Genomic DNA, 26,267 nt, shown 5'->3' with positions numbered 1-26,267 from the left:
CAGGAAACCGTGTGATTGATACCACTTTGTACATAGATACGCTCTTCGCATTGCAGTGAATAATGATGCTCATCATTTCCATGGGATATCCAATTAACACCTACAAGAGCGAGAAATGAGTCTCTAATTGTTATGAGAAAAAATGATGAGAGTTACATGGTTTATGCATGGTCGTTCTTCTCAAACTTGGGACAAATCATATAGTAGCTGAGTCACCACAAACATCATACTACAGAATCATTAATTTAATTATCTCTAAAATAAATTAATTTACTTCGCAAAAGATGGAATACATCAAATATAAAGCAGACCATGTTCCTGACAGTTTTGGAGCTATTATGTAATGGTGTCGAATGTAAAGGGTCACGTGGTTATCTGTCTACATGGAGGACTCATTACGTCCAAACAATACTATGTAAAAATCCGTTGGTATTGCCCGTATTGTATGTATTGTTTATGTTTTTTTTTTAAAAAAAAACTCATTTGATGACTGAAGACTCATGATACAACTCATTGGATGGTTGAAGATTCAAAATAAAATTGATTGGATGACTGAAGACATATACAAAACTCATTGGATGACTGAAGACTCATGATACAACTCATTGGATGGCTGAAGATTCAAATTAAAATTCATTGGATAACTGAAGACTCATACAAAACTCATTGGATGACTGGAGACTCATGATACAACTCAATGGATGGCTGAAGATTCAAAACAAAATTCATTGGGTGACTGAAGACTCATAAAAAATCTCACTGGATATCCTGGTGACTGAAGTTTGTTTACTTTATTTACTCAAAGCACAAATATCTCTAAAGTAGTAGCAAGTTAAGCCAATCAGACAGAAGATCAGTTTATTAGCACGTGGATCTCGTTCAGTTTCGAACAATGAAGAGATCGTGATCACATAAGTGTATATTTCAAGTTCGATCAAAGGTTTATCAGACACATGACTACAGAGTGATAAGATGTTAATCTAATAAGACGCAAATCACCTCATTAATATTCATGGAGCTCGCTCATTAACACGGTATGTATGCATCTTTGTTTCTTTCGAGATCTTCATGACGTAAGCATACATTCCAAGTTTGATCAAAATAAGATCAGAACTTTGATTTCCAGAGGGATAAGAAGCTCAGCTAATGGATCTCACTCATGTCGGCAGGGCCGTAGAGAGCAATTTCGGGCACTGGGGTAAGAAACACCGGGCCTCTCCTAGTTCTTGTTAAAACAAAAAAATTCTTTTATAAAAATAAAAAGTGTTGTTCGACTCGGAACCCCTTACGGGCTTGGGCCCGGGCCCCTGGGAAATATCCCCGGTTGATCCTCCCCCTTGTTGGCCCTACATGTCGGAACACATTTGAGATGTTGATATAAACCTGTTGCAATGACTCTTTTGTCTTAAACTAAGAAACAGAAAAGAGTGAAAATCAACATATTTTGTAACAAAAAGTGTTTCTCTTAGATCATAAAGTGAAAATATAAAAAGAACTTTCAGTATTAACCAGCGTCTAAACCACCATGACCGAACTTGGGCAGGATTAACTAGCGTCTAAACCACAATGACAGAACTTGGGCAGGATTAACTAGCGTCTAAACCACAATGACAGAACTTGGGCAGGATTAACTAGCGTCTAAACCACCATGACCGAACTTGGGCAGGATTAACCAGCGTCTAAACCACCATGACTGAACTTGGGCAGGATTAAGAAGCGTCTAAACTACCATGACCGAACTTGGGCAGGATTAATATAAGGATTATCCTATCTTTAAATACAGCGAGCGGCGCCCTGGTGTGAAATTTGTTTATCCGCTTTAGTTTTCTTCACATTTCTGATTCGGAAAGGCCAAATATATCGCTATGCAAGTGCAGGTGAAGCAAAAGTCATTGGTTATAACAGGGAAAGAGGAAGACATAAAAAATGTCTGCTATATTGGAAGCATTTTTGCAAGTTCACAAGCTGGATTTAAACTGGCGCCTTAAACAGCACAATAACGTTACCGGTTACACCGATAGAGAATTTTATTTTAAATCATATGATATAAAAATTGCCCGCCCCCCCCCCCCCCGTGTGTGTGTGTGTGTGGGGGGGGGAGCTGCACCACAAAGTAGACGACATAAGTGTCAGGAAGTAAGTGTTTTATTTTATTTTTTGAACATTTAAACGTAATGACATTTATGTTTTCTAGATGGTAAGGGGAAGTAACCCGCCGCGAGGATTAATAATATTCTTAAATACCTACCCTCCAAAAAAAACCCCAGCTAAACTATTTGCACCCGTTGTCCATCTAAAAAAAATATGAAAGAAAAACGAAAAAACAACAACAACAACAACAACAAAAACCAAACTATTTATCCCTGGTGCCCCCCCCCCCCCATGTAAGAAACAAGAAAAAAAAAACACAAAACAAACAAACAAAAAAACAAACCAAACTTAAATATTTGTCAATGGTTTGACAGACTAATGAACTTCATGAACTATTTCCTCGCGTGACGATCTAATCTCCTGGCGTTGTTTTCAACAGATTACAAACGTTGTCGTGGGAAACAACTTCTGGCCACAAAATTTTATGGGGATATATTCTAAACTTGTGCTCAATCAGAAAAAAAAAAGCTGCAATAGTTTTTCTTTGAGATGGAGACAAAAAATGTCGTGGATTATCTTACTGTTCATATCTTTTATACGCAAACCAAATTTAAAAGATATTTCGAGACAACCGGTAAGATATGTAACTTTTGAGTCTGGAGCCTTTGTGCTTTCGTTCAGACAGCACGGTCAGGTGAAACTAGCATCTCATGACATCACTATTTTTTCTGCACTTACATGAGAAGGGTTCTCGAACGGAAAAGAGGTTTCTGTTTTTTATCGGTTTGAATACGGCACTGCTAAACACATGTGACTACAACCTTGAGTGACAGCGATAGATGTTTAGTTGTTGGTGATTGACTATATGACTGTTGTAGTAGATCTAGTGTAAAGTGTTTAACAATACTTGTGTACTACAAATAGCTTCTGTGGTATTGCATACAGATGTGCTAGTCCGAGTTTCGGCTAACCTTTGCCACCCCTTTTTTTATATTTGGACATTTATGTTGGGATGTAGGGTTAGAGTCAATTCCCCATTTGGTATCAGCACAGGGTAGCCACTTACTAGCCGGCCTAGCAAACTAAAACGACCGTTCATGAGATATACCTGCATGAAATCGATAGGAATATGATTTATTTTCTTTAAAAAAATAGCGAATATATTCGTTATATCTTTAATCTGCTGACAGACGAGATGTAACTGAGATATTGCGAGTAGAGCATTTGTTATGTCTTTAATCCGCTGACAGACTAGCCTGAACAATAGCGTTGATGAAATTTAATCTGGAACGCCATTTGCTTTCGAGTCACATGACTACACAAATCTCGCAACCTACATGTCAGTGACATCAGAGGTTCAATAATCATGTGATATCAACAATATACCATTTCGAAAGTTGTTGTACATAGAAGTCGAAAATATTAATTAAAAGTTACGTAATACGTGTACGTAAATATAATGTACACTTAATTCACAACATATTTATTCTGAGAACAACGACTAGATACCTGACGGTATCGCAGCAAGGTGGAGAAAACTAGATTCATCAAGTTCTAAGCACGTGTCTGCAATGTACTTTGTTGGTATCACGTGACTACCGCATTGACCTGTGCTCTGCTTGTTGAATGTTTTTTTTCTCCAAGTTGCTGTAACATTTACAGAATTCTGATCGTTGTTTTCAGAATAAATATTTTTAGAAGATTATGTTCTTTCATTTTTCTGTAAATAGTACGTGACTTTCATTTATATGTTCGATTTTCTTTCCTGGAGCAACGTTTAGAAATGATTTATTGTTGATATCATGTGACTATTCGAACTCTGATGGCATTGACATGTAGGTCGCGAGAGTTGTGTAGTCATGTGACTCGGAATGAAAATGGCGAGTTTCTGGTCAAATTTCATCTAAAAGGTTATAGTATGATCTCTCTAACTGAACAATTTAATCTGATTTTTCATTGAGATTTGCTAATCATTGACGAATGATACTTGAACTCGATAAAAAAACATCATTGACGCCTACTCAGGAAATCCGGTCGCTATTGAGTTCAACATCATGGCTAATGCACAGAATTCGGACCATTTCTGAAAGCTATCATGTACTACGCCCATCATTTGGTTTATTTCTTCTTTTTTGTCGGTGTTCGTAATTTTATTATTTCTCAATAAAACAAACTATTTAAAGTTGAACGTAAAGTTTAAAAAATATTTCACTACCAAATTGCCGATGCACAATAAACATGATTACGTTATTTTTTTATATATAACAATACCATGATCACGCGTACTAACGGGATTTTGTTACTTTAAATACATATTTGAACTGCTCAACGTACTTAGGACATACTGAGAAGATCATCTTTAAAAACAAATTTAAATGTCGCATTTAAATCCTGGACTAAACTGAATAACATTTCACATGGTCCGAATCAGCTTGGAAGTTTGAAAAAAATCGGCCAGATATATGGGCCGAATCAGTCAGCGATTTGTACCGAATCAGCTTGGTCCGAGTTTGAGAGCAATTACCACATTAATGAATAATGTTAGTACAATAGATGTATCAATCAAGAAAGTTAACAGTAACATTTGTTAAAAAAAAATTGTATCATGGTGTTCCGGTGTGTGTAGTCATAAGAAATCTAACGAGTTTACATGAACACACAGACTTTCAGTTATAAGGGATTTATTTTTCTATTATCGACATTACACAAACAAGATGAATGCAGAATGGGAAGGAGGGGTTTATTATACAACGAGTGGAAAACAGTATTGAACATAAAGTGTGGAAGAAAAATGCATATTCATCCGATGCAGTTACATACAAAGTCAAACGTGCATAATAAATTAATGTTGGAAACATTGAATGAAAAAGCGTAAACATTTCTTTAATGTTATTTCATTTGGTAGATAATTTCTTACTTTTCAAAGATGAAGAAGAAGAAAAAAAAAAAGAGTAAAATAATTGAGGATTGTTCCAGAACTGCTATTATTCACACAAGTTAGAGCTGCACATTGAACCATCTTGTTTCTACTTGACACTTCGCTGCACAAATTGAATACAACTCTTATACGTTAATCGTCTCAAATGATGTTACATCCTGTTTGTACGGCAGGGAGCTAACAAATTCGGGACAGGTTTTTTCCGTTTGATCTCGGAATACAGGACAATATTTTGCATGAAATGTTTGTGCAAATACAACAGATGCAAAGAAAAAAAAAATAGTCGGGATAGATTATATACACAAACTACTAAATATCCTTCTATTTACAATAAAATTGCAGGTCGGGTTTTTCGTCTTCTTTAATCTCATTAGAGGGGTTAACCGTGCGTCAAATTAGTGTATTCTTCACGCTATCTGATCGTGGCTTCCTGTACTAGACAAACTTAGACTGTTAAAGAAAAACAAAGTTCTCTTGCTTGAGGTTAAATTGCAAGATGATTAGATAGGGTATCACGATTATATCAATAAAATCTATGCAAGGCGATTCAATAGGATATCACGATTATATCAATAAAATCTATGCAAGGCGATTCAATAGGATATCACGATTATATCAATAAAATCTATGCAAGGCGATTCAATAGGACATCATGATGTGCATATCAATAAAATCTATGCAAGGCGATTCAATAGGATATCACGATTATATCAATAAAATCTATGCAAGGCGATTCAATAGGATATCACGATGTGCATATCAATAAAATCTATGCAAGGCGATTCAGTAGGATATCATGACGTGCATATCAATAAAATCTATGCAAGGCGATTCAATAGGATATCACGATGTGCATATTAATAAAATCTATGCAAGGCGATTCAGTAGGATATCATGACGTGCATATCAATAAAATCTATGCAAGGTGATTCAATAGGACATCATGATGTGCATATCAATAAAATCTATGCAAGGCGATTCAATAGGATATCACGATGTGCATATCAATAAAATCTATGCAAGGCGATTCAGTAGGATATCATGACGTGCATATCAATAAAATCTATGCAAGGCGATTCAATAGGATATCACTATGTGCATATTAATAAAATCTATGCAAGGCGATTCAGTAGGATATCATGACGTGCATATCAATAAAATCTATGCAAGGTGATTCAATAGGACATCATGATGTGCATATCAATAAAATCTATGCAAGGCGATTCAATAGGATATCACGATGTGCATATCAATAAAATCTATGCAAGGCGATTCAATAGGATATCACGATGTGCATATTAATAAAATCTATGCAAGGCGATTCAATAGGATATCACGATGTGCATATCAATAAAATCTATGCAAGGCGATTCAGTAGGATATCATCATGTGCATATCAATAAAATCTGTGCAAGGCGATTCAATAGGATATCATGATTATTTGTATATCAGTGAAATCTATGCAAGGTGATTCAATAGGATATCATGATTAAGTGTATATCAATGATATCTATGCAGTGTTATTCAATAGGATATTATGCTTATATCAATGAAATATATGGAAGGTGATTTAGCGGGATATAATGATTATGCTTATATCATTATATCAATGAATACTATACAAGGTGATTCAATATGATATCATGATTATGTGCATATCGATGAAATCTATGCAAGGTGATTCAGGGGGATATAATTATTATGCTTATATAATAATAATAATAATAATAATAATAATAATGAGGACTTTGTATAGCGCCTAATCTTTAGAAGCTCTAAGCGCTTTACAACATTAGACGACACCTATAAGATAAAAAACATATAGTGATAATATTACAAAAAAAACACCATGAAATTAGAAAACATTAAAAAACATGCTGAGAATATTTAAGGTAGGAAACATTGTTAGGTCTTTAAGTTTGTTCTTGCAGTCGAAAAAAATTAGTTTTGAGAGCTCTCTTGAATGTGATCACTGTGTCTTTGTGTCTAAGTTCAGTGGGCAATTCATTCCACGTTGCTGGGCCCTGGTATACCAAAGAACGCTGTCCATATGAATTTGTTTTCATAGTGGGAATAATGAGTATACAATTGTCAGGAGAGGAGCGTAAGTATCTTGATGTTGTATACACATGGTTGAGATCGGATAGAGTCCGACAGTGAAACGTAGCACAGAGAACAAATTTTGTGTTTGATTCTGGATCGAATTGATAGCCAGTGTAGGGTACAGAGCAGCGGGGAGATGTGCTCTGATCGTAGTCTAAGTATGATCCGAGCAGCTGTGTTTTGAACGTTTTGAAGTTTCTGGAGCAGATATTGAGATGAACCAGACAGAATTGAGTTACAATAGTCCAGTCTTGAAAGTACTAATGAACACACAAGTGTTTTAGTGGCATCAGCTGAAAGATATTTGCGAATTGAGCTGATGAGTCTCAGCTCAAGATATGCGGCCTTGGTACAATGTGAGAGTAGTGTCCAGAGTAACACCTAGGTTTCGTACTGATTGTGTGAATTTGATGTTGGTGTTGCTGATATTTATTGTTTGAGGTAAAGGATGTGAATGAGAAAGTCTTTGTGTTGTGATCAGAATGGCCTCAGTTTTATCATCATTCATCTGCAGTTTGTTACATGTCATCCATGCTTTCACATCAGAAATGCACCTCACTACACCTTGGATGGTAGCATCAACTTCAGTTGGGTGGCTAGATTTGTATATTTGGGTGTCATCAGCGTACAATTGGTGAGACACTGGATGATGATCTATGACACTTGAGAGCGACTGAGTGTACATAATGAAGAAAACAGGTCCAAGAACAAACCCCTGTGGAACACCACAACATAGATCAACTGGTCTGGAGTGTAGTCCATTTGCAGATACAATTTGTGTCCTGTTGACCAAGTAGGACTTGAACCACATTAAGGCTGTATCATGAATGCCAAATACATGATGGAGACGGTGAAGTAATATATCATGGTCTATTGTCTCAAATGATGCAGACAGATCAAGGAGGGTGGGGACTGTAATCTTTCCACTATCCAACGCAGAGAGAATGTCATTAACTACTTTTAGAAGAGTAGGTTCAGTACTGTGGCAAGAGCGATATGCAGATTGTACATTGCTAAAAAGACCGTTTGAATTTAGATGAGATACAAGCTGGGATAGAACAACCTTTTCTAAGATTTTTTATATGAATGGGAGATTTGAAACTGGGCGGTAGTTCTTTAAATCGTTATGGTCAAGTGTTGGTTTCTTCAGCAGAGGTTTTACAATGACAGTTTTGAAAAATGATGGAAATTCCCCGGATAAGAGAGAGGTATTAATAACATCAGTTAGTGAAGGCAATACTGGATCTAAGCACTCAAGCAGCAGTGATGTTGGAATTGGATCAAGTTCACTTTGGTGCACTCTTCATCAGGATTGTACGTACAGAATCCATGCGGACAGGTTCAAATGCTGCTAATGGTTGCCGCTTAAATTCTGTATCCCAACTGGATGGTGACGACAAGTCAATTGAAATTGTGGTGTCAAGCTTATCTCTAATGGTTTGTACTTTGTCACGGAAGAAATTTGCAAACATGTCCGGAAGGTCGACTGGAGAGAAGGTAGTTGGAAGTGGTGTAGATTTGTTCCTTGACATTATCATGTTCGTAATCTCGATGAGCTCTTTGCAGCTGGAACTTTCCATGATCTTAGTAGTGTAGTGGGCTGATTTCTCTGCATGGACTATATTTGTGATATTCTTCTTAGAGGCTTCATAGATTTGCTTATGAATAGTGAGTCTGGTGGAAAGCCAAAGCCTCTCAGCTTTACGGCTGTCTCTTTTAGCAGTGCGAAGCTGGTTCCTTATACTGCTATACCATATATATATATATATATATATATATATATATATATATATATATATATATATATATATATATATATATATATATATATCAACGAAATTTATGCAAGGTAATTCAATAGGATATGATGATGATGTGTGTATCAATAAAAACTATGCACGTTCCATGTACTAATTGTATCCAAACACAAGATGTTGTTGAGAAAAATCGGGCACGTCTTTTCTTTTTGCGAATACATTCTAGTTAACGCGTGTGCTTGTCATATGGATGGCAGTGACGATTACTACATGTGTTCATGCACATCCTAATTATCTTGACATAACCAAGGTTAACGGCAACAAAACCGATTTCCTTGCCTTAAATATATAAAAAATCTAAGCGTGGATGTTGCATAGAGCAAATAATGCCGTTGAAGAATTATATTACCTCTAGGCTTCATTAAAGCATTCTCTCTCTCTCTCTCTCTCTCTCTCTCTCTCTCTCTCTCTCACACACACACACACACACACTCCTGTACGCATGAATAAGCAAACAACTCTCACGTTGTTTCTCATATTTCACTGGGTTTTCTGAAGTATTATTTGAAATAAAACGAGACAATGGAAGTTTGTACGTACTCCTAGGATCGGCCACAGGTCGTGGCTTCTTGACTGTCGGTATTTTGTGTGGGAGGGAATGAGTGCTTGGGGTTGTTTCGAAATAAATACCGGTTCTCAGGTAGCTTCAAAAATATTCTTGCTATGATATTTAGCTCCTAACGCCACCCGCATTATATTTTTTCAAAAAATAAGTTATCTTGAGGTAAGGAATAGAAACATCCTGGCTCGATATACCCATCCCTCCTCAAAATTGTAATGGGTGGTCCCTTATCTGTCAAAAGCCTTGATAATAGACATTGTGATTTTCCCTACTATTATATTTAATCGCTGCTTGCCACTCAGATAGTTCATATGGTTACAGTTATAAATAGCCTATTTTGAATTCCTATTTATCGAGTTAACTTGTATTTTTAAACGGTAGTGAGAATTATAGAATTCAGTGTGTGTTTTGTACTAAACAATATTTGATGACTGTTCTTGTAATGTTTTCAATCGATTATCACTCCCAGTACGAGAGTTAAAAAGTTTGAAAACTTTTTGTTACCACGTACACTTTATTTGCTTGAAGACAGATTCTGCGATGCAATAAAGCTTTCACATAAGAAGAAAGGTGTAAAAAATGTATGTAATTTTTATTAAGCATTTTGGATCATCATTTGGATGAGGTAAAAAAAAAACATATCAACATTGCGACATTGATTTCGTCTGGTTAATCGGCCGTCTCGGATGATCGAATGTTTATTATAAAGTATAACTTTAAATGAATATGTAAGACACACACACACACACACACACACACACACACACACACACACACACATATATATATATATATATATATATATATATATATATATATATATATATATATATATATATATATATATATATATATATATATATATATGGGCCCGATATTTAAGTTTGACTGTATTTGTGTCAGTAAGTCAATATTAATGCATTGTAAACATGTGACATATATGAGCAGCAAGTATAAATAATGCAAATATTAGAGTCTATCCAGGATGGAATGAGAGTGTAGGTGTGATGAACATTCAGTTTATGTGTGGTTGTATGAACACAAGTGTCTGAGGGCGTTGATCAAAGCTGACATGGATTCTAGTCATACCTTGTCTTCCGGTAGGTGATCAATTCTATTACCCGTTAAGTCATCAATGATCGTTGATTGACATTTAATTACATATGACTGGAATACAGAATTCTTTTGATCGAACATTTGTGAGTCTTTGATCATGCTTAATATTTGTACCTTAGTCTACCCTCACCCCATCACGAAGTCTGGCCCTCTCCTCCACCATGAAGTCTGGCCCCCCCCCCCCCCCACCAAGCCCCGCCTCTCCCTTCACCAAATAATATTCACGTTTACTTTAAAAAGATAATTTGTTTGTATATAACACCATTTTAACTAAATCTGGATGAGATTATATTTGTTTATGTATTTAATTTCCGTTACTGGTTTATATTGCAGTCATGATCGCAAATTTGTTTAATTTATAGATTGTATTATTTAACAAAATTCGAGAGGCACTATTCCTCTGAAGAAGCAAATAATCGGGGTAATTGGCGTCCGGACAATCAACGTATTTATTCAAGAGAACAAGATCACGTGGATCTTCTATCGAGAACTTTAATTTGATATACCAATTATAACACATTCCAGCAATTAAAGAACTACATAGTTCCATATCGCCGTAACATACAAGTTTTCAGTATCGACCCATTTTAAGATCAGTCAACAATGGTGCTCTCCGAAAATTTAACCTAATCAGAAATTTCTCTAATATTTTTTGGTGTATGGCTTGAGTCAAGCAAACATAGAGTGGTTACTAGCATACAGTGTTAAGATGTCTTGAATTATTTTTTCCATGATATACACATAACCAACCCATCTATAACACCACTTTCCAACAAATCAGGCCGCAACTTTAGTCCCAATTAGGGCTTTGTGATGCTAGTAAAGACAAGGTATCATGGCCACTTCTCCAAGATAACAAACATTTGTCTTTAAAAGTGTTATTTAATTATGTCTTATGCACGATTTTTTTAAAGATAAAAAGTGAATTCAGTTTTTGCCACAAGAAAGATTTATTAAGCAGTCAGTCTTCAAGTCAATCAGAAAAGACACATACACGACCTTTATATGAAAAACACCATCTCTACCTTATCTTTTGTATGGTAATATGAAAGTCACGAAATCCGAGGAAGCAATCATTAATACTATAAACTGAAGTTGAGAAAAATAAGATTGTATTTCGTTCGTTTCATATTTGATTAAAGAAGGCAATACTATTCTTAACATACCGTATCTAATAATAAAAATAATAAAAATATTAATTTCATTTTTTCGCACTTAGGGCAGACTCGTCGGCGAAGTAAGCTATTTAAAAAAATATAACATGATAATATGTGAAGAATCCAGTACAATAAAAATTTGCCTCATAAAGAATGATGTGATTGTGTTTTTGTTGTTGTTTTTTTTTGTGGGTTTTGTTTGCTTTGTTGGTTTTAACAGCATTTTTAGCACATGATTGACTGTATCATGGCAAGGAAATGGAAGCTAAACGCCCTTCGCAACGAGTACACAGAGGCAGCAGATGTGGGCTGGCCTTATCGGGTATCAAACCCGCGACCTTTGGAATACGACTCGAGGATTTGCCAACCGAGCTTCCGTAGCTTCCTGACACATATAAAATCCCAGTGTACACAGTTCGTATTCTTTCTTTATTGTGGTCATTTCTTGGTCAAATAAAATAAAGGAAGAAACACCCAAGGCATGAGATTGTCTCTGAATATATTTGAAACCTGTGACTGGTAATGCAGATTGTAATGCTATTTGTTAATGAAGAATAATGCGATCTATACTATCGATTAATTACAAGACATCATTATATTTGTGAAGAAGAGACTGCCATGAGGGTATTTGTCCCATAGAACATAAACTATGGCGAAGGCATAACATACACCATCTGTGTGTGCATCAGTTCCATTCTAGTGTTAAATGTCGGATTGCTTTTTATTTCCAAGAACAGCTGTCATATTTTGAGATAATTAGATGAAGGCTAACACTGTTTCTCCCCTACTGAGTATGTTAACATTTAAAATTAGTTGCGATCTTGACCGCATTTAAAAACAAGCTGCTGTCAGTTTCAATTTTACAAGTTCAGTCTCTGAGGTGGTTTTGACAATCTTCCCGAACGTGTGAAATATCCATTTTGACTGCTTTGCTTTCACAAAAAGTCAGACAAAGTATGAGGGTTTCGAGGACCGTACATTTAGATCAGACTTCGATAGGTTTTGGTCTCCGATCTTTTGTAAATCACTCTTAGGGTTACAGTCACGTCAGTTCCAGGATCAGCTTTGAATAAAAGTGAAGCGTTGATCAATCTGACCGCTTTATCCAGGGCTGACCATTTTTTGTGCTGAGATTCTTCAGAAATCCGGGTTCCGCTCTCGATTCTATTGTGCAAACTGCTGATTTTGTCAAAGAGCATTTTGTATAGTGTCCTATTTTTTGTGCACTCGTGTCATTCTGCTTCTTTTGCTGGACATTGGACCCACGAATGATTAATTATGTTTTCACATCTCATGCATCCTTTTCTGTTGACATCATTCTGTTGAAATTTTCGGATTTTATGTTTCTGCTTCGCAAACTTCAGTGAAGACGATTTTACTGCATTCATTATTGTCATTCGTTGTCCAGTCGCTCGACTTGTTGCTATATTACGGACTCGTTTGGTCGAGCTTGACTAACTGCAGCCTCTAGAGTTAGAATTACATGTCATCGCAATTTTTCCGGCAATTTTGGATCTCGTAGTCCAAGTACAAGTCGACCTCTGACCACTACATCATCTAGCTGCTCGAAATTACAATTAACTGCTAACACATGGAGAAATGTTACAAATCTTTTCAATGTTTCTCCCTCTTCTTGTTTCCTTAGATTAAAATTTGCTTCTTAAAAACTTACATTACTCTTTGGAATGAAATATTGCATGAATCTGTCACGGGTCTCCACTTTTTAAAATCTTTTTCTGTCAAGATAAACCAAGGTAAAGTGTCATCAGCCCCACGTCCGATGGAGTAAATCAAGGTATTCACTTGAATTTATTCCTTATTTTCACTTAGGTCCAGACCCTTGAAGAAAGCGTTCAAAGCGCTTTAACAACTTTTCCCAGGGTTCAGATCTTCAAAAGTCGGATTTGTCCGGATTTGTCGATTGAAATATTGCCATTTTTAACTCTTATAATTTCAGGCTTGTATTTTTACTGCATTTATTGTCGCCATCTTGTAATGTTATTTGTTACTGAAGAATGATTCCAGAAGGAATTCTGTACTATTAACATAGAAAAACCATCTGTGTATACATCACTTCATATCCAGTGTGGAATTCGGATTACTCTTTACTGTCAAGAACAACTGAGTGATATTTAGAGCCAATTAGATGAAGGCTAACACTAATGTGGTCTAATACTAATGTGAAATACAATTATCCAACTCTGTGTTAATTTGCATATAATTTTAAGCAAACTTCAACATGTAATATTTACGGAGGAAAATAGTTTACAAGAACTACAGATACATGATGCTGAGATAAGACAAAAAGAAATTAAATTCGTTTCATTGCCAAATTTCAGTCGGTAGTGGCGTAACTTTACATCGATTTCCACCTCCCCGCCCAGTAAGAAATAGCCTCGCGCCCCAATGTAGAAATTTGTGATTTGGGGCGTACATTTTAAAAGTTTACCATATACCACAGCAAAGAAGATGCATATATTCGTAATATCAGTGATGTATTTACCTGTGGCTGTTATCGAAAGCAATAATTATTTTTATCCCATTACTTACAACTTTTCCAAATATTGTCCAATGGGGTACGCTGTCCACACTATATGATCTTCCACTTTCAATTGAACTTCTTTCTAAACGTCACAATCTGAACTCCGTCAGACTTTATTCCTAAATAAAATTTTATCATTTCTTTCCAAGACCTGTATTATATTATGAATTACAAGAACTACAGATACGTGATGCTGATATGAAGTTTTCTTTGGTTCTCTCCGTCCCATGTTAGTTATATTGGCATTTATATTGGGGCGTGGGGGAAGAACCCATTTTCTTTAGAAAAGTTGGAATTCGCGAAGATCACGCACTGGCAAACTTAAACGACTTTACATCAGAATTTACCTGAATGGAATCGATCAAACGATACTATTCATGAATGAAATCGATCAAACGATTACTGCTCCGGTGGCCTAGTGGTTAGAGCGTTTGCCTCGAATGCGGGAGGTCGCGGGTTCGAACTCCGGCCGAGTCACACCAAAGACTTAAAAAATAGTATTAGCAGCTGCCTCGTTTGGCGCTCAGCATTAAGAGGTTAATGTTAGGACTGGTCAGCCTAGTGTCAAGATAATGTGACTGGGTGGGGCATGATGCTACATATCTGCGGCATGATGACCCAGTGCTAGGCAGCGCTATTTCTTTGTCACACTGCATACATGGTAGAGACATGACTGAAGTTGTTTGAAAGCTACGTTAAAAATCACACACACACACACACACACACAAAAAAAAAACAGACGATCAAACGATCAGTTTATCTCTCAGAATTCGCAAGTAGAACTTTCATTGTGTATTAAATCGGCTGTCAGACGAGACAAGACCACAGGATTGATGAACATTTATCTGGTACTCGCCATTTGCATTGCTAACTACATGACTACATAATTTTCACAACATGCAACGTTGCGTACCATCAAACTGCTAATCACCAGGGAAACTCATGATTGTAATAGACAAGAGCAAAACAATTATTCAAGTACATTGCTACATGGTAACGATGAGACAAAGTCTCAAAAACAGAGTGGATAGAATGCGATTTAATTTTCATCAAAACATTTTATACAGATAGATAAAGGAAATGCATTAAAATCAATGTAATTAAAATCATTAAAATTGAAGTTTATGAGAAGAAAAAATTTCAAAAGAAGAATGGTTCTTAATCAAGGAAATCGCCGGTAAATAACTACTGACAAAGTCAAATAATAATGTCGGCATACTGGATTCAGAGCTAGATGACCCTTGTATTAACCTGCTATCTGAAATTTGATTTTTGGCCAGAACAGTCAATGAGAAATTGGAGTCATATTTAGAATGCAAGTTTGCACGTTTTCTCTTTGTAAAAACGTAGCCAGGAAAGACGAGATCCAGAAATTGGTGACAAGCATTTGAACATTTGAAACAGCGAAAATATTTTTAAAAATACATGTTGTATAGAGCTATTTTATAAAACTTTATATATAGTATTTTGTGATAAAATGCAAGAATGTTAAGCTGTGCATAAAGGTAGCGTACACGTATGTGCTAATGTTATTTGATCAAAATGAGCTTTTAATGGAACATTTACTTGTTGGGAAAATGATTTAGAATGTTTGTTAAGTTGACAATGTTACTATACACACATTGAGATTGACATTACACACTGTTGTCTTCTTGGGTAGTAGTTGTGCAGGATGTCATGGTGACCGCGGTCGTTAATGGTAGCGGCGGTAAGTCCACACATAGCATTTGCGAAAATACACAGGAGTTTGTATTTTGCGAATACCGTGGTGTTCCTGGCGATTTCATCGCACAGTTGTTCTTCTTTTTCAGTTATTTATTCGTGTCTGTAACTTCGAGGATCCATCACAGTTCTTCTGTTAACAACATCATCGACGAGACTAATTGATCGACATACGGCCACGCAGAGACGCTTTGTGACCCGGGGGCCCCGAGTGGCCGAGTGGTCTAAAGCGCTCTCCGTTACGGATGACTGCCATATCTGTCTGCGTAGGTTCGAGTCTCAGATTCGGCCAATGTGGGTATGTGAGAAGGCCTGCCAGTAGCTTCTCGTGGGTCGGTGGTTCATTCTGGGGTCTTCCCGGCTTATTCCTCCACCATTATAACTGTCCACCATGTATAGCCTATCGTGTGGTGAAAAATGGCGTTAAACCCTAGAACAACAACAACTTCGTGACCCGGTGCAAGACACACACCTACACCCCCCCCCTTCCAACCAAGCACTGTCCTTTACTGGTATAACTGCCCTGCAATTATAGAAAATATCCCGAGGAATAGTTATGTCTTCGGCGATTATACGTTGCCACCACGTTCACCTAAAACTACATTGATTATGCCCGTACTTGGTACAGTCAATTATCATTTTTGTCCAATAACTGTTTCACTAACAAATGCATTTTTGTTGAGTAAAGGTCGAGATCTCGCTGTTCTTAATTCAGTTAACGTTGATTCGAAATATATGACGGAGAATGTAACTGGCATGGATTTGCTGGTGAATTCACTTCATTATTGCAGTAACAATTTCTGAGTGATTTCACGTTGGATAGTGTAGTCAGCAACAGTTTTTTGCCCCCCCCCCCCCCGCAAGTGGATAATTCCATGATGGCCTCTAAATGGTATTGGCACACTAGTGTGATTCCAACTATCGATTTCATTTTTGGCCCTCGTCGAAATTATATCTGACTGTATATGATGATCGTCCAACTCTGTTCTCGGACAATCATTTGCGACTAGTGGAAGAGTTACCGTCGATGTTGGCACTATCTTTCAGCTGACCCAGCACCACGTCGGTAAATTCTGCAACATCAACATCGCGCCTTGTAGGAGAGTATGACAGCAATGCATATATTATCCGGGTCACCCAGTGCTCCTCCTACGCGTACTTTAAAATGCATGTTCACCACGGGCTGCTTAGCTAGGTCCAGATGCTCGAGAGAAAAATAACGAATTGGGTACACCGTAGTGAAATCTTTGTGGAAATCTCTAATCTTGAATAAACCTTTTGGTCTTCGAAAATGCCATTCAACAGCCGATTATACACACGCTCGACGTGCAATTTTTTAAAAGACAAACGAAATGTCTTGGATTGGTTCTTGGTGGCCATTTAGTCTCAGCGAGACCTCAGTCACTGCCAGATTTTGACTTCCCTGTTATGTGTTTAGATTATTTATGACTCGAAATGCCACAAACATGTGTCGTGGTACGCTGATACCTTGTTGTGTACTAATTGGCCGTGAGAATTGTCCTCGGATGTGACTTGGCACAGTCTGTGTTCATCGCGAGGATTGAAATCTTAGATGTTTCGCCAGACTCTCTAAATTATGTCAAACGTGCTTATGTGGCCACCGATGGACCCAAAATGGCGAATCCAGAGCGCCAGTTCGAATAACAAAATTTACTATCAGCGACACTATTGTCATACCAAACTATATCTCTGGTGTTACCCTTACAACCTAACAAGGGTGTGTCTGGCCCGAATAATAACCTTACTAATGTCTCTGCAGAACGCAAATTTGTGTCTGAGTGGAGTTTTTAAGGAGGAATGTAGGAAAAAGTGGGCTTGTCGCAATGCAGAGCCGAAGCAGAAATTTTCATTTAGACTTATTACAGGGGCGACATCAGCACCAGATCTGGCATATGTGGGATATGATCTGCCTAATAACTTGATTCCTTGGAAACGTCAAAGACAGGCCTGCAGATCTTCTATAATCATTGCTGTAATCATTGTAATGGTTAAATCTGAGAACATTCGTGAGATCGACGATGTTGTCCAAACAGGATTCGATTTTCTTTCCTTCGATGAGATAATGTGCGCTGTTGAACAACGTCATGATGCCGTTATTGACAAATCTGGCTTTGTCTTTGGTACTTATGCGATGTTGCACTGACCGAATAAGATTGGTATCCATGAATTCCCCTCGTTGTCGAAGACACGCCTACGTAATATCATGTCAGAGATCCTTTTGTACAGCCATGCTTGAACTCGTTTTGGTTTCTTATGGTTCTTACCAGGGGCAGCCATGATCGACTGCACACTTGGGTGCAGTCCCATGAATTCATCAGTGGACTTGACTAGTATTCGTCTTTGATCTTTTTTTCTGCGACTTTCTTGTAGATGTTGCCGAACAGCTGATGATCTTTTGGGTACTCGTTGGTGTCGAATTTGTCAACAAGCCATGTCTCACCCAAATCCGAGTAAACGTAACCGGCAGTCATGTGCATGTGCAACGAATCCCTGTCCGTGTACAGCATCTTAACCTTTTACCGTACCGCTGATTGAGTGAATCGTAATAAAACTCGTAGATAACCAGCTTCGATTAGTTCAGCACTGACGCGTAAACGTAGAAGTACTAGGTCAACTTTAGCCTGGACGCGTTACTGTCTGCGGAAAAAGACTGTCATCGAATATCTTGCGAGATTGAAACGCCGGATCTGCAATCAACCTGTAAAATTTCTGTCGTTTACTGTCCAGGACAAAGTCAACGACGATTAGTTTCAGAAGATTCTCGGTGATTTTCCAGAACACCACATTGCTCATGAGTTTGAAAAAGTCTCTCGAACTCACTAGGCACCGATAGCACTGCCGGGTCAGCAGGTAATAGTTGTGGTTGTGGTAAAGATTAACCAGGTACTTCATGTAAACTTTACAGATGTACCCGAGTGACTGTTGCTGTTGAGCTAGTGTATGTTCTGAAGCGCAGGATCGTCTCGTGCAAACTTGTCTATGGATATCTGTTGCATCATTGCCAAACAAATTTTACTTGATGCATCTGTTTGGTGTGGTGGTGTCGTAACCGCCCACACACGGGTTGTATGCGGGAGGGATCACGGAGCCACGGATGTCACGTTCGAGAAACAAAAGTTCATTAATGTCATGGAGAAGCCCGACACTAGTTTTGACAGCAACGCATCCAATGCATATCCTGGTTATGAGAAGTAGCAGGCAGGTTCGAGTTTGTACACACACATAGTGGAATCCCGGAATGCCTCAAAAGCAGACGTGAACAGCAACACGTCAGTGCGCAGATACAAGTCAATGTAGTCACTTTGAGTTCGACAATCTAACGCAGGCCTGACGTTATTTGCCTGCGTGTAGTCGTCGACGAATAGCCTTCGCGTGACAGCGACGAAGAAAAAGTATTATTCGTAGCAAATGAGTTTCAGAAAACTTTTCTTCCAATAGCTTATGAACTCATACGAGTAGATTCCTGTGAGGGGTAACAAGCTAAACGTTGCAGTTGTCGTTACCACCTTATCGATGAGTGGTTATAAAACGATCATGGCCCCCCGCCGCAAGTTTGTCCAGGTTGGAATTCATTAACTGCAGGTAGTCAGTGGACTTCAGCTGACCCAGCGGAAATGCTTTTGTAATTATTATATGATTTTGGGAGTGGCACTTATTGCTGAGTTTCATGCTTTTGCGATTTCTTGCCTGATAAAGTGACCGTCATACCTGCGCAAGTTATGAAGCCCAAGTGGAATTATTATTGTAATGGGTAAATTCTCAACTGTACATTTCATGTGCTGTTTGCGGTTCCTTAATACGCGCCAGTGATACGACAATGATCGCGAGCTTTTTCATCCGTGAAGCAGAACGCTCCGTCACATATCCAGCAATAAGTCGCCGCTGAATACTCCCAAATGTCACCATCGGTCATAATCATATCGGCGGGCGAGGAAAGTTTTACTTGAAAGCATTCCGCTACAAACTCAAGCGATTTGATAAATTCCTCATATTAATCTTTGCTAAGATATAAAATTGGCGGCTCAATCGCTTCGTCGCTTATGACAACGGTGTAACAAGACCAACCTGGGTCTTGTTCAGCAACTTGTTTTTCTCAGGGTTACCTTTGGTCGTTGAAACCCACGGGAACATTCAGGCTTTCGCAATCCTCATAGATGATAAAGGAGACAGTTATCATCCGTTGTGCCGTGGAATTGTATAACGTACTGATAATATGGCTGTTAAGTAAACCAGACACTGGCTGTTAAGTAAACCAAACACTGGCAGCCAAGCGGCATAATCAGAAATATTAGAGCGCTTCTTAGAAATGGATTATTTCTGGCTGGTATTAACTACCGTACACTTCAGTCTATGAGTAAACGTAGCTCCCTTGCAACAGAAATCTATGTCTGTGCCAGTAATTACTGCCTCGGTTATATGCATTGTGCATTTCAGTCAGATTTTTTAAATTATTTTTGAAAAGCCTTGCTACAACATGCTTTTTATCTGCAAATTAACATTTTAGTTTCTTTTATCAACAGACAACGTCTATGTCGACAACGCCTTTTATTCTCCAATTTCTAATTTGTCAGCTTCGAAGAATGAAAGGAAAAGTCATTTGGTCATCTGGTGGCGGCAGTCTCCAATTTCAAAAGGATGTGCCAGTTAAGAGCAAATAAATTATCAAACTTTTTGAAGAAAAAGAATGAAACGCAGATATACGAAATGCTCATAATAACGTCGATTTATATGACACACACACACACACCGTTCCGGTGGCCTAGTGGTTAGAGCGTCTGCCTCGGATGCGGGAGGTCGTGGGTTCGATCTCCAGCCGAGTCATACCAAAGACTTACAAAAATGGTACGAACAGCTGTCTCGCTTGGCGATTGGCATTAAGAGGTTAGTGTTAGGACTGGTCGGCTTTCCTATGATAACCGAATTTAACAAAATTGTCAAATTTGAAATAGACGGTATACTTCTTTATAGAAGTCTAGAGGACATTAAAATTAAAGCTCGTTTTATGTGCATATTTTTTTTTCGATGAGAAAATAAACTCTCTTTTGGATGATTAATGAAATTACGCTAACTATACGCGCTTTCTTAAAATATCAGCTCCCTCTGCATGTGAAGTTATTGTAATTATCTGAAAGTTGTTGCACAGTGAGCTCCTGCTCTGTGTGAAGTTTCATGTAATTATCTGGATGTTGTGGCAATATCAGCCCATGCTCTGTGCGAAGTTTGATGTATTTACCTGAATGTTGTTGCAAAATCAGCTCCCACTCTTTGTGAAGTTTGCTGTATTTACATGAATGTTGTTGCAATATCGGCTCCTTGATATGGAAGAGTTTATATAAGCATTATCAATATCCTTTTTGATTAAATAATATCATAACCATATATCGATAATGATGATGATGATGGCCTCTATTCTTCTAACACTGGCAACTGGTTTAAATTACATTAATACGTTCAGTCTAGTAAATGCATGCCAATGTAGAACAAATTATGCAAGATATTATAACGATTTCATTATTTTTGCATAATCCATTAAGAGGTTAGTGTTAGGACATCACACATCACATCACATCTTTGCATAATCTGATGAAAATTGTAATCATTAGCATCGGTATATACATTTCAATTACTATAAGATCTTCTAAATTTGCTCTATATTGGGCATTTAGCAACAAAGTGATATCCGTCTTGAATATGTTTTAAAATGGACACATATTACCCATATTAGTCTTTTAGGGAAGATTCCACCTCTGAACATACATTAGAAATGAACACTATACGATGATAATGCTGCTGACGCCGATAATAATAATAATAATAATAATAATAATACTTTTAATAATGATAATAATAATAATAATAATAATACTTTTAATAATAATAATACTTTTAATAATAATAATAATAATAATAATAATAATAATAATAATAATACTTTTAATAATAATAATAATAATAATACTTTTAATAATAATAATACTTTTAATAATAATAATAATAATAATACTTTTAATAATAATAATACTTTTAATAATAATAACAATAACAATAATACTTTTAATAATAATAATAATAATACTTTTAATAATAATAATAATACTTTTAATAATAATACTTTTAATAATAATACTTTTAACAATAATAATACTTTTAATAATACTTTTAATAATAATACTTTTGATAATGATAATAATACTTTTAATAATAATACTTTTAATAATAATAATAATAATAATAATAATAATAATATTTGTGTTTTTATTTGTAATATAGGCCACTGGCCCATGATACATATCCATACATCATGCGGTACAAAAAGATGTTATAGTGCTTAACAAAAGAACATTGTGTTTATAAGAAGTAATAAAGATGAAAGTAATCATTATTGCATTTTTTGAATTGGTTGAGATACAAATATATACTGCGCAGTGATCAAACAAACGGATTTATAGGTAATCCTACAACTTGTATGGAGCAAGATTTGTGACAGATCACAAATAATAATAATAATAATAATAGACGTTCAGCTGACAGTTATTAGAAAAGGTATGTCTTACCTCGCTCAATTTTAGAATTTTTGATTTGTTGTGCGCCTTTGATCTCTTATAATATCAGGATTCAATTTGCAAGGAATGTTTTTGCTCAAAATACTTGACAGTTTAAATAAACCACCCCTAGGATTGTCGTGGTAATGTTTTCTATTTGAACAAATATATACATGTTGAAAATTTCTTATAATGAAACCGGATATACCCCGGAACATGAGTATGGGATGTTGTTGTAGGATTTACCATTACTAAGAAACTAAACAGCGGCTCAGAAACTTGAAACAGTATTTCTTTATAATAAATGTAGCTACTGGTTCCGTTAACAATTGTTTCGTTTAAAAGTATACTGTACTATAAAGAAATTTGTATTAGCATTTTATGTAAATCATCATGATGTGTAATGTTATGTAACGCACGCTATAACCAATTCTAGTTATTTTCTGCCTTCTTCATAGCTCGACCACGTTGGACATGACTGTGAAAAATACATAATTTCTTTGGAATGAGTACTTCCTGCGTCAGTGACAGCTGCATGCATTTCACGTGTAAATGTTGCAGTCTTATTTGTAAATCGTGAAGACGGCATGACGGTTTGCGAGATCATAAGCTTAACAACCGTCACACTGTTTACATTTATTGATTCGGACCAATTAGGTTACTTCTGCTAGACAAAGATTAGATGTACGTTGTCGCAGTAATTTACAGAAAAATCATACGTTTTGTTGGCAGGAAATTTCTTCGCAAGAAAAGTTTCTGTGATCTATTCGGAATATCTCGGCTATTTTAAAAGTTGGATTGACAATAGGATTGACCGAAAAGTTGAGAATCCGAAATAATTCCATGCATTCGTAACTGAGTCAGTTCTTGTTTAGTGAATAACAGTGATTATCCTAACGGCAGGTAATGGTACGCAAATGTTGTACATTCGAGATGTGATCCGTAAGATTGACCTCGAACTGAGAATAGTACTTATAGCCTCTTCATTCTTATCGTAAATGGTTTATATTCAATCGGAACAAGTTGAAATTAAAAGTAGTATGGAAGAATTCGCACTGTAGAAGCATGCATTAGGAGAATTTACACGTAACATAGTCTTATTAATATTTGGTTTACATATTTGCATACCCGGATGTAGAACATTACCGTGAGAGTATACTATATAACTTAATGGGGTTTTTTTTTTGTTGTTGTTTGTGATACATTCTTCCCACTCGTAATGGACAAACGAACTTTGTGCAAGACTAAATGCCAGCAGTTGGCTTGTTTATTTTAATTTTTATTAACCATCGCATTGCTGTCAGATTGTATTCTATGATATCAGTGTACACCGGTACTGTTTTTGCAGTGAAATGAAACTAATGTTACGAATCTGAACGCTGCATAAAGAATGCTGTTATCTTTAGTAAATAGCCATTCATAACGCCTAAAATTCCTCAAATCTTATTTGACAGTGTTGCACACTCCACATGGCGAAGTTATCAGATAATTGCAAGCTGCAGTCTTGCAATTACTAGTGGGTTCATTCATATATAATAAGCACTCCCCCCTCCCCCCACACCACATTTACTCTTTAAATGAACCAAACACTTACAAGGTAGTTTCTATCTGTGGTGTGTTTGTGAGCCGTATGTACTCTTCCATAAGACCCAGGTAAGAATTCTCGCCACATTTCTATCAATTACATTTGTCTAACACACGTAATTTGATGACGAGACACAAGGCTTATTTCTATAATAAAAGATGGTTCGGACTAACTTATATCCTGAACAAATAATTTAGTACGGTCAGGTCGTTATGTACACTGCGGGTTACACAGACATTTTCTTAATATTGAAGTGGGTAGAAACAAACCGCCACCTAACATATGGCACCTATGAATTTCATCCAGTCAGCAGTCTTAAAAACAGAACCAGCTTCGGTCCAAACTTCTGGAACTAGCCACTGAGCAGGTCCCAAGGTAGTAACAAGAGACAGACAGATCCAGACCAAAATCTGTTGTAATAAAGTACCAAATTAGACCTGAGCGTCTTTAACGGATCCATAGATAGGACTTCCATTCGAGACGTCAATCTCCACATTAGCGTCCATATTTTTGTGTGTAGACGTAAACGGGGATATCATCATAACACAAATCACAGGAATGCTACATCGTACCTAAGATTTTATATCTACATTAACATTCACTAATCAGAAACCGTTGTTTACAATCACTTTTTTCATTCGATGAGTCATTTTATCGGTGTAATGTCTTGAAAGAGAAAGATATGTTGACTTCATGAAACCCAATGACAATGATTTTCCACGATGTTTTATTTTCACATATGCTGAAATATGTATTATAAAAAAAAAAAAAACATTATGATTCTGTTATAATTATTTTTTTTATAATAACTGTTTGATTATAGAAATTACGATTCTGAATTTTTACCCAAAATGAAACATAACAGCCGAGTAATCCGATTGTTCTCTTACATTTTTTAAGTGCAACTTTTGCATAAATGCACGAGTCATGGATTGTGACAGGCTATACCCAATCGGAACAACTCGAAATATTATTGCATCATTAGGATCCATTTTGAACTATTTCCAGTTGTCATAGTAGTTTTCATTACACTTCTGACGACTTTTTTTTACTTACATTCTCTGCTTCACTACTTCCCAGGGAGGCTTTGCTAACGGGGTTAATCTAATAGGGTTGTAGATGGTAAAGAAACCCGAGGCAGGTTTATAAACTAGGTGACATTCAAGGTAATGTGAGAAAATAATCAACGCAACCGTACAGCCATTTTTCTTCAGATACTATTTTATCTGGTAAGCATTTTCCGCGCTTTAAAATTGAAAGCAACAGGTCTGCAAAATATACAGAGCTTCTTTGTTTGGAATTCGAAAAGTAATTAATTAATAATATTCGCATTTACATTAACGTATAAGCTTTAAAACTCCATAAATATGAAATTTAAAGCCCGCAACAATTTATTCTCGGTGTTTGTTATTCTGTCATCTTAAACATAAATGGAATAATACAGTTTGTTGTAACTCGAAGTGTCAGTGTGTTTGTTGCTCAAAAGGAAATAATGATATGAAATTTTGGATAATGATTTTCCTCACCATTGGAATCGAAGGCGTATTCTATCTTCTTTATGACCACGTGCTTCGATATTGGAATAAGTTGTACAGTGGACTGCTGTGATGGTAACAGTACTGAGTTCTTCTTCAGGTAGGCAGACTGGTGCTCTTTTATTGATCTAAACCAGAGGTTTTCAAAAAGAGGTTTACAATTAGGCATTGATGGGTAGACAAACTTTGCCGGATACCCGGCCGGGTCTGTTTCTGAAAGTTCTGTGATTTTAAACACGCTGAGTGAAGTTACATGATGAAAAATATTTTAAACGTTGAAATGGACTTAGAGTTGTTGGCGATAATAATAGGCAAAGTAACCATCCGGCCACGCGCATCGTCCTGAAGTCACGGTCTATCTAACACACACACACACACACACACACACACACACACACACACATATATATATATATATATATATATATATATATATATATATATATATATATATATATATATATATATATATATATATATATATATATATCCGAGTTTCCTCTGACCCTTGGCACCCCATTTTTGATCTTTGGACA

The 26,267-nt window shown here is 36.6% G+C and overlaps 1 protein-coding gene across 2 annotated transcripts in view; it reads left to right on the top strand.

The window, feature by feature from the left end:
• Positions 1–26,267, top strand: part of LOC149776411 (uncharacterized) — a 115,154-nt gene that overhangs the window by 6,369 nt on the left and 82,518 nt on the right. Inside the window, exon 1 of one of the 2 annotated variants that reach the window (XM_089940820.1) lies at positions 25,699–25,831. The exons of the other annotated variant lie outside the window; for it this stretch is intronic. The gene's annotated coding sequence lies outside the window, so the exon portion shown is untranslated. Of the gene's footprint in view, positions 1–25,698; positions 25,832–26,267 lie in introns of those variants that run through there. 2 annotated transcript variants of the gene reach the window in all.

Source organism: Sinohyriopsis cumingii, chromosome 18, assembly GCF_028554795.1.
Source record: "Sinohyriopsis cumingii isolate HCF-2022 chromosome 18, ASM2855479v2, whole genome shotgun sequence".
NCBI classification, from domain to species: domain Eukaryota; kingdom Metazoa; phylum Mollusca; class Bivalvia; order Unionida; family Unionidae; genus Sinohyriopsis; species Sinohyriopsis cumingii.
Note: the sequence above shows the minus strand (reverse complement) of the source record. Positions and strands in the feature narration are given on the sequence as shown.